Source organism: Arvicola amphibius, chromosome 3, assembly GCF_903992535.2.
Source record: "Arvicola amphibius chromosome 3, mArvAmp1.2, whole genome shotgun sequence".
NCBI lineage: Eukaryota > Metazoa > Chordata > Mammalia > Rodentia > Cricetidae > Arvicola > Arvicola amphibius.
Genome location: NC_052049.1, coordinates 138,742,284 through 138,751,881, shown reverse-complemented (window position 1 = coordinate 138,751,881; position 9,598 = coordinate 138,742,284).

Genomic DNA, 9,598 nt, shown 5'->3' with positions numbered 1-9,598 from the left:
CTGTATTTTCTTCTCCTAGCTGGCCAGTCACAGAGACCCCTGGACTGGTTCCATTTTAAACTGATGCTGGCTTTAATTTCATGGAGGCTTGCTTTTCTATGAAACACGAGAATTCCATGTCATGAACTCAGACTGCATCCACTTTGCTCTGTGCCACAGCTTTGTACCCCTTAAGCCCCAGGTTCCCTTTCAGAAAGTGGCTTTCGACAGATAAGACGAGAGTGTCCACATTCTCCGTTACTGTCCCCCACCTCAGTGTGAGTCCAGCCGTACCTGCCTTCACATCTCCAAGTATTTCCTTCTCTACCTCTCTGTGTCCTTGTGTTTCTGGTCTGAAATTCAGGAACATCTCTGCGCCTGTCCTGTGTCTAGCCTAAAGCCATTCCATACCCTCAGTCCCCCACTCTGTCCTTGACTACCCCGTTGGGATCTTGTTTTGCTAGAGTTTCCATTCTGTCTCCTAGAACCTTCTCTAGTGAAGGAAGTGATGGTAGTTAATAGCCATATGTGGCTACAGAGCTTCAGGATGTGACTACTATGACCAAGGACCTGAATTCTTATTCTCTTATTTACTTATTTTTGAGACAGGGTCTTGTTGTCCAGCCTGGGCTGTGTTTGAACTCACAGTCCTCCTGCTTCAGCCTCTTAGGAGCTGAGATTATAGGCATGTTCTATCACTCCTGGCTTGAACTAAGTTTTCAATTTATGTGGATTTTAGGGGAGCTTAAACTCAATTGAAACAGCCACAGGGAGTGGTTGGCAGCTGTGTGGGGAGGGCAGAGCCTGTGCTCAAGCTGCTCTGTTGATCTCAGCGGAGCTCCTCTCCTCTGATGGATCACTTCCTTTATCTTTCCGGGGAAGCTGCCTCCTTGCGGGGCCTCCTAGAGGAGTCTTGGCTGTTGAACTGAGCCTTTCCTCTGCTCTTCTCCTCCGCTGGTGCCCTGCTGCCCTCCTCCTGTGCCCCCTTTCTGTCTTCATGCCCTGTCTCCGCAGGGTCCTCACATCCCTCATTTGGTGACTTTCTTGCCGGCCCCTAGCTATACAGGGGACTCTGAACTTGGATTGTTCTCCTTCCCAGTTTCCGTATCAGCTCAGAGCCCACCTTCCTGTGCCCCAGTGGGAGCCGATGCCTTCTCTGGCTATTGGGAGGCCAACGCTTCTTATCCTTGTTTTGTGGATGAAGAGATTAGAGTGGACAGTTCTTAGGGGCAGAGCTGAGACGGGGGCTCTGGTCATCAGACCCAGCGAGATCCCCCACCCCAGCTTGGCTCAGGTCCCTGACGTGGCTTTTTTTTTTTTTTTTATCACTCTGGCTTCCTTAACGATTTCCTTCCCCTGTAATTTTTTTCCCATCTTAAGCTGATTCAGATTTATGGAAATGTTTCAACAATAAACCAAAAAGTTCTGATCTCTCTTTCAGCCGCATTCTATAAATATTAACTTTCAGCCACACTTGTTGTATCTTTCTGGCACTTTCTCCCACTCTCTCTTTGCATCTATTTATGGATGTGTGTGTACAGACACACACTTAACTTGTAATTTCTCCTGCACCGTGTCAGAGCAACAGGGAGAAAGTGTACCTGTGCTGTCCCAAATACTCAAGCGTGTGTTTCTTTCTTTTAAAAGCACATTTTCTTATACAGCACTTGTCAAAATCAAGAAATTAAGTTTGAATCAGTGTTACTCTCTAATCTGCAGATATTAGTCAGATGTCCTAATAGTATCTTTATACAGAAGAAGAGGAAGATCTTTTCAATAGGCTTTGGTTTAGGGATCAGGATCCAATCTAGGGTTTAAAGCACTTCATTTGGTAGTGTGTGTGTGTGTGTGTGTGTGTGTACATATACATTTATACTTTTAAATATAACCTGCTAGTTACTATGTGTATGTTTATAGAGCTGACCATTTGGTGCCGGATAGCCAATCGGTGTGCTCTTCCCTGAGTCAGACTATTTCCTCCCATTCCCAGCATTCCTTTGCTGCCTGTAGTTCTTTGTGTAGAGCTGAGGCCTCAGGGGCTTTCCTATCCGCTTTAGCATCTCTGTTATTGTTTTCCTTGCTCAGCTCAGGTTTGTGCAGCCCTGTTGCTGAGACTTTATGGGTGCAGCTTCCCACATTACCCGGAGACAGAATCTCATGGCAACCCCCTGAAGCTCTGTCTCTTATAATCTTTTATCCCCCCCCCCCCTTCCACCATGTTCCCCGAGCCTTAGGTGCAAGAGTTATATTGTAGCTGTATCCCCTGGAACGGAGCTCCACAACCCTGCATCTTGATTGGCTGTGGTTTTCTGTAATGGTTTTCTCCATCACTTTCAGAGAGAAGTTTCCTTGATGAGAGGGTGAAGGCCACACTTACCTGTGGGTCGGAGGACAAATATTTAGAATATATTAGGGATGATGCTGGTATAGCAAGGAGAGGTTGCAGATTCCCCTCCAGGATCCGTGACTTCACGAGCCCCAGATAGTTGGCTAGGTTTCCAGCACCAGGCATGATTTCCCTCTTTTGCAGGCAACTTCTCTCTTTCCCCCATGTAGGGCTCAGGGATGAAACTCCTGTTCTCAGGTTTCAGTCGGTGCCTTTACCTGCTCCCTCCCCATATTTTTTTTAGATAAGATCATATTCCCAGGCTGGTCTCAAAATTTACAGCAATCCTCCTGCCTTAGCCTCTCTCAAATACTGGGGTTCCATGAGTGACCCAATCTGCCAGGCTCCCCCAGGCGAGTATTGTGTTGCCTTAGCTATCCACCACTTCCTCCTTCCCTTCCTTCTGAGAGGGTCCCCCAAGTAGCCTGGTTTGACCTGGAACTCTTGATCCTCCTGCCTCTGGTTGAGTTTGGTTTCTTTAATCTGGGTCAGTTTCCCAGCTGTTTTGCTGTTTTGTCTTTTATGACGTTGATACTTAAGAAGGGTCCAGCCTGTGTGTGTGTTGTAGCTCTATGATTGGGCTTGTGGTTATAGTCTGAATGGAGATATTGGGTCCTGTCTCCAGGGCCACCCAGGGGGTTTCCTGATCTCACCCTCTCTGAGTCAGTTCTTTTTTTTTTTTTTTTCATTTTTTTTTTCAAGACAGGGTTTCCCTGTAGTTTCTAGAGCCTGTCCTGGAACTAGCTCTTGTAGACCAGGCTGGCCTCGAACTCAGAGATCTGCCTGCCTCTGCCTCCCGAGTGCTGGGATTAAAGGCGTGCGCCACCACCGCCAGGTGCTCTGAGTCAGTTCTTGAACCCCTGGGGCTGTGCCGACTCTGCTCCTTGTCACAGTCTCAAGGATGGTAGTTGTTACGTGTGGAGGTGTGTCCTTCACAATCTCCCTTCTTTTGTCGGTCCTTCTGCTTGGGGAGGTGTGGAGTCCAAAGCCTCTGCAGGCATGGTGACCTCAGTGACTCTGCTTCTCTCACCAGCTGCTTTCCCGCAGGACCCCTTGTGTTTGCTCTTGGCTCTTAGTCACCATTTCCTCCACTCTGCCCTCTCCCTCTCCTCCCTAGGCTGCCTCAGTTCAACCACTACCCTGGAATACCCGGCTCAGATGCCTGCTCCTCAGAGCCTGGTTCCTACAGCCCTGCCATCTGCCTGATGGCCTAGCCCCTTCCTGCTACTGTGTTGTGTTTCTCAGGCACATTTTCTGGAGGCTTGCTAGTGTTATTTCCTGTTTAATAGACGGTCCTGTGGCTCCGTTCTTTCAGCGTTGTGGAAGCTCAGTGAATATTTGTTAACTGGATCAAAGTATTTGTTATTTCTTTTTTATTTATTTTGTGTGTGTGTATGTGTGTGTGTGTGTGTGTGTGTGTGTCTGTGTGTGTGTGTGTGTCTGTGTGTGTGTGGTGTTTGTAGGCCCGAGTCTGATGTAGGTTCTCAGCTGTTATTTCACGGTGTCCACTGGGGAAGGGTCTCTCAATCAAACTCAGAGCTTGTTGATGTGGTTAGCCAGGTTGCTCTGGGGATCCTGTCTCTGCCTTTATAGGCAGAATTATAGTGGGCTGACATATTTATATGGGTTCTGGGGATCTGAACTTTGGTCCTCATGCTTGGGAGAGATAAGGGCTTTAGCCCCTGTGTCCTTTCCCCTCTCACACTACAGGATTTGCTTCAGTAATTAAGCAAGCAAGTCCTCAGAGCCACTGAGGTGCACGGTGGTGTGACTGCTGGGTATGAGACCTGTGTCCATCCTAAGAGTCAGGTGGGGTTTGGATCTTTAGCAAAATGCCGGGTCACTTGGTATCAACAATCCCTCTCTTCCTCTCTCCGCCCCCCCTTCCCTCTTTCTGTGAGCGATGTAGATATGTGTTTGCATGCTTGTGGGCTGATGCATGTGAGGACCGTGCGATGTAGATATGTGTTTGCATGCTTGTGGGATGATGCATGTAGAGACTGTGATGTAGATATGTGTTTGCATGCTTGTGGGCTCATGCCTGTGGAGACCAGTACTTGACCTTGGTGTCTTGATGGTTTGTTGAGGCAGTCTCTGGACTGAAGCCAGAGCTCCCTGACGGGCTGGTCTAGCTCATCAGCTCGTCCTGTGACTCTCCCCTCTGCTTCCCCGAGCCCTGAGATTGCAGGTGTACTGCTGTGCCCACCTGGCATTTACATGAGTGCTTGGGATCTGAACCTGGGTGCTCAGCCTTTACTTACTGAACCATCACCCCAATTTCTATTTTTTTTCTCTCTTTCCCTCTTCCTCCTTGAAAAGAGTCTCAGGCAGCCCAGGCTGGCTTCAAATTCATTATGTAGCCAAGGATGTCCTTCAACTTTCCATCCTTCATCCTCCACCACCTGAGTGCTAGGGCCACAGCTGTGCAGCCCCACGCCTAGCTTTCTGTGACTCAGGGGATGGAGTCCCGGGCTTTGTTCGTGGGAAGTAAGCACCAGCTGAGCACCCTCCCCAGAGCTTGAGGAGGTATCTCCATGCTGTAGGTGAAATAAATGTTTGCTCCCAATGGCCTCTTAATTGGGGTGTATGTTAAGACAGCGAGCATGTGTGGTTGGGAAAAAGGAGTAGAGAAACCGACCAGCATATTTAAAGTGGCTCATGTGGTTTTTCACACCCCAAGTGAGCAGCTGAATGTGAGAGAAGGGATTCGCTCCTGTTTCCTCCCGGAGAGTGAGATAGATGCCTGCTCCCTCCATGGTCGGCCTCTCCCTCTGAGCTCTTTATCGGCTCCCCCCCATCCTCCTCCCAGTCATCGTCCACCCCTTTTCCCTCCCCCCCTTCACTCGGTCTGTTAGTTCCTTTCTGTCAATCACTCCTCCATCCTCCTTTCTCTACATGGATGGTTTTAGCTTTTGACTTCTTGGATGGGGTTTTCTTTTTCTTCGGGGAAATTGTCAAAATTGAATGAAATGTTGGAACTCACTGGCCTGGCTGATAGAGACGACCGATCAAATCTGTGTTCAGACAGTACTTGGGGTGAGATAGTGGTTGCTGCTAGAGGTCTGGAGATCTGGAGCTCCAAGCCGTCTGGAAGACCGCCCACCCTCCCCGACCAAGAAGGATGCTGATACCCAGAGCCATCATGCGCTCAGGGTGTCTCTGCCAGATCCCAGATTTAGATTCTAGCCAGGTCTAGGGACACAAGACTTGGGGACACCAAGCTTCCATGGGGCTCAAGAGGCACCCAGAAGTTTCTGTCCCTCAAGGCAGAGTGAGTAATAGCATGGTACACAGGAGACAGAGAAGTGGGGTTTCTGCACGGCTTTCTTTTTGATAGTGTGGAACAATTATACATAATATACATAATGCCAGATTTTATTACATTTTTATACATGTACATAATGTATATTTTGATCATACTTACCTCCCCCATCATGCTATCTTTCCCTCCCCCTTTCTGCTGATTTTCCTCTTTCTAGTGAGACCCACTTCTTTGTTCATGTCCCTCTCTTTCTTGCGCATGTGCACATATGTGTATGTGTGCATATATGTATACATATGTCCATGCGTGTATGCATGTGTGTATATCCCCATGGGTCTCACTAGGGTTGCTTACAGGAGTGTGGGTAGAGGTTTGATCACAGGGGTATGGGCACCTTACCAGGCATCTCCTTCCCCCAGCAACCATAGATCCTTGCAGAGGATCAGGGCATCCTGGGCCTCCATGACAGGATGTGGATGGGCCTAACCTTGTGCTGGCACCCACAGCTGCTGTGAATGCCACTGACTTGCCATCCCCAGAAGTTGGCCCTCCACACCCATGCCCACTTTCTCCAATTCTCGGGGTGAAACAGAGATGTCCTATTTGTGGCTGTGTATTTGGCCATCGTCTATTCTCAGTGCTTTGACCACTTAGGAGTCTGCATTCAGCCCTGATCACTGCAAAAGGAAGCATCTCTGACCAAGGCCGATGGCCGCACGGGCTGGCCTGATGATTGGCTTTCAGCTTGACTCTCGCTCACTTCCCTTCCTCTGTTCCCAGGATCTTCATGATTCTCTAATATAAAATCAGACAGACATGCCGGGCGGTGGTGGCGCATGCCTTTAATCCCAGCACTCGGGAGGCAGAGGCAGGCAGATCTCTGTGAGTTCGAGGCCAGCCTGGTCTACAAGAGCTAGGTCCAGGACAGGCTCTAAAAAAGCTGCAGAGAAAACCCTGTCTTGAAAAACCAAGAAAAAAAAAAAATAAAATAAAATCAGACAGATTTTTGGAGAAAGGGGAAGCTTGTTTGCTTTTTACTGTTGGGTGATCTTTTTTTTGTTTGTTTGTTTCCTTTCTGTGGCTCGGCAGTTAACTGATATGATCTTATTTCCCTTTATTTTATGGTTCTAGGAATTGAAGCCAAAGCTTCGAGCATGCTAGGGAAGCAGTCTACCACTGAGCTACACTCCCCCAGTCCCTTTGATTTTTTTAGAAATGTAGTTCTACTCAGTGATTTAGTGGGATATAGTTATTTCTTTCTGTCACACCAGGAAAGTGGCTGGGAATACATTGCCGGAGAAGCATCAGAGAGCTTGAATGAACACTTGGTTATCTCCTGAAGCAACACTTAGCTTTTAGCTCCGGTGGTGTGCACAGGAAGTGACTGGGTCCCACAGGACCCTCCCTCTGGGTGCGTCTGTCTTCCCTGCTGACTGGCGGCCAGCTCCCAGCCCTTGATCGCTTGTGGCTGTAGCGACGACACCCTTGACACCCTTCGTGGGTGAAGCTGTTGCAGGAGGGAAGGGAGGCAGATCCTGTTGCTGGAGTGTGGCTTAATAAAGAGCGTGTTTGTGTGGGAGAGAAAGTGTGGGGCTGCTTTTTGAATTATGGAATTCTTAAAATTGTTTAACCGGGAAGATGTTATTCAGAAACCCCTGGTGCCTTGAGCTTGTTTTTTTGTTTATGTCATATTGCTTTTCTCCCTGTTTTTTAATTATCTGCGGAAGGGCTCAAGAGTCCTCCTCTGCTCTCTCTAAATAGTCAGAGTGTTAATGTGCGGTGCTGCAGTCACTCCGAATGGGAGGATCTCTGGGAAGGAGATTCCCGGGTAGGCAGAGAAGGGCAGTGGTGTCCCCTGAGCGCCCAGACAAGGGCACAGGCTGGAGGCTGGGGGTTTCTTCCAAGCCCGCATCCTTAGTCTTTCGGTGACAAAGTCAGGCAGGGTAGAAGCCTAAAGTCACACACAGCCAGCCTTCTGCCTGCAGAACCAGAAGTCGTGCCTTCCCCGCTCGTGGGTGAACCCTGGTGCAGCTCGGGTGTAGGTAGAGAGTTTATACCCGCTTTTAATAATATTTTTTCTGTTCTTGCTGTTGCACTTGGCAGATTCCCTTTTTAACATTTGGTGATGTGTCTTCGCTAATGCTAGAAAGAGAAGTCACTAAATATAGCTGCTGGAGAACGTAATATTAAGACATGTCTTTGGGTGTGGCTACATGCTTGCAGGAGTGCATGGGTCTCCTGCAAGGTGACCTGAAGCTGCAGCCACACTCACGATGGAGGGGCATCTTAAGTCAGCCACTGGTATGTCACTTGGGTAGAGCAATGTCTTAGACACTGTTCCATTGCTGTGAAGAGACACCATGGCCAGGGCAACTCTTATAAATAAAGGAAAGCATTTAACTGGGGGCTTGCTTACAGTCTCAAGGGCTTAACCCATTATCATCATGGCAGGGAGCATGGATGCAGGTAGGTGTGCTGCTGGAGAAACAGCTGAGAGCTACATCCTGATCTGTAGGCCAAGACAGAGACAGAGAGAGGGAAAGCGAGAGACTGGTGTTATAAATAAAACATTGCAGGTCCCTGAGTGGCGGCAGTGGGCATGAGACCTCTGCGGGCCATGAAGGAAGCCAGTCCCAGGCAGGGCACCACATGGCGCGTGAGAGACAGAGACATGGATAGGCACGCCATGCAGAGTGAGGTTGGATATTTATTTAGTAGGTTATGGAAGGGAAGGGGAGAAGGGGGAAGGGTAGAGAGAGGTAGAGAGAAAGAACCAGAGGGGGAGGGGAGAAGGGAGAGAGGCTGAAGCTGGGAAAGGAAGGACTCAGACTGGAAGGGAGGAAGATCTGCTTGCCTCAGCAGAGGGGGAGGGGGCCAGTGGGCGGGGCTTGTCTCTTAAAGGGACAGGACAGACTATTACAACTGGGCCTGGCTTGGGCTTTTAAAACCTCAAAGCCTGGGGTTAGAGAGATGGCTCCAGAGGTTAGCACTGGCAGCTCTTTCAGAAATCCAGGTTCAATTCCCAGCCCCCACATGACAGTTCACAACGGTCTGTAACTCCAGTTCCAGGGGATCTGACGTTCTCACACAGACATATGTGCAGGCAAAACACAAATGCACATAAAAGTATAAAAATAAAAAAGTCATTAAACAAACAAACAAACAAACAAACCTCTATGCCCATCCCCAGTGAGGCACTTTCTCCAATAAGGCCACACCTCCTGGATCTTCTCAAATAGTTCTACTCCCTGGTGACCAAGCATGCAAATAAATGAGCACCACAAGCACCTCAATAATTAAAAAAGATGCTTTTCCCCATTAGAGAAATGAAAAGGCTGATGAGCCTCTATGAGCATTTGTGAAGAGGTAGAATGCCTGGCTTCCTAGCTGCTACAGACTCCTATAGGACATAGTCCCTGCTGCCCTAAAGCCCCTCATCCACAAACGGTTCAAATAAACAACAGAGATTTAAATAGCATTTCAAAATAACTGCTATTAATAGATGAGAACAAAACCAATCTGTTTTTTTGCAGGGATTCTCCTCACAACACTGGCATCATTCTGAGCCCTGGCAAGTGGGCTGAGGTAGTGCCACCAAACTGTTCCTTGCACTCTGGGGGTTGTTTGTGAATCCATGTGACCCACAGAGGCCAACAACTCACTGAGTTGGCTGAAAAGCTAGGAAATGTGTTCAGCATCCTAGAACTCCTTAAACTTTATTTATTTTAGATTTTTAAATTTTTATTTAATGCATATGATGTTTGGCCTGCATGTGTATATGTAATGTGTGTCATGTTCATGATCTAGTTGGCCAAAAGAAGGGGCTGGATTCCCTGGAACTGACGTTATGGATGACTCTGAGTTGCTATGTGGGTGCTGGGAACTGAACTCGGGCCTTCTATGTGAGCAACAAATGTTCTTTACTGCTGATCCTTCTCTCCAGGCCTCCCCATCACCCCTTTATTTGAGAT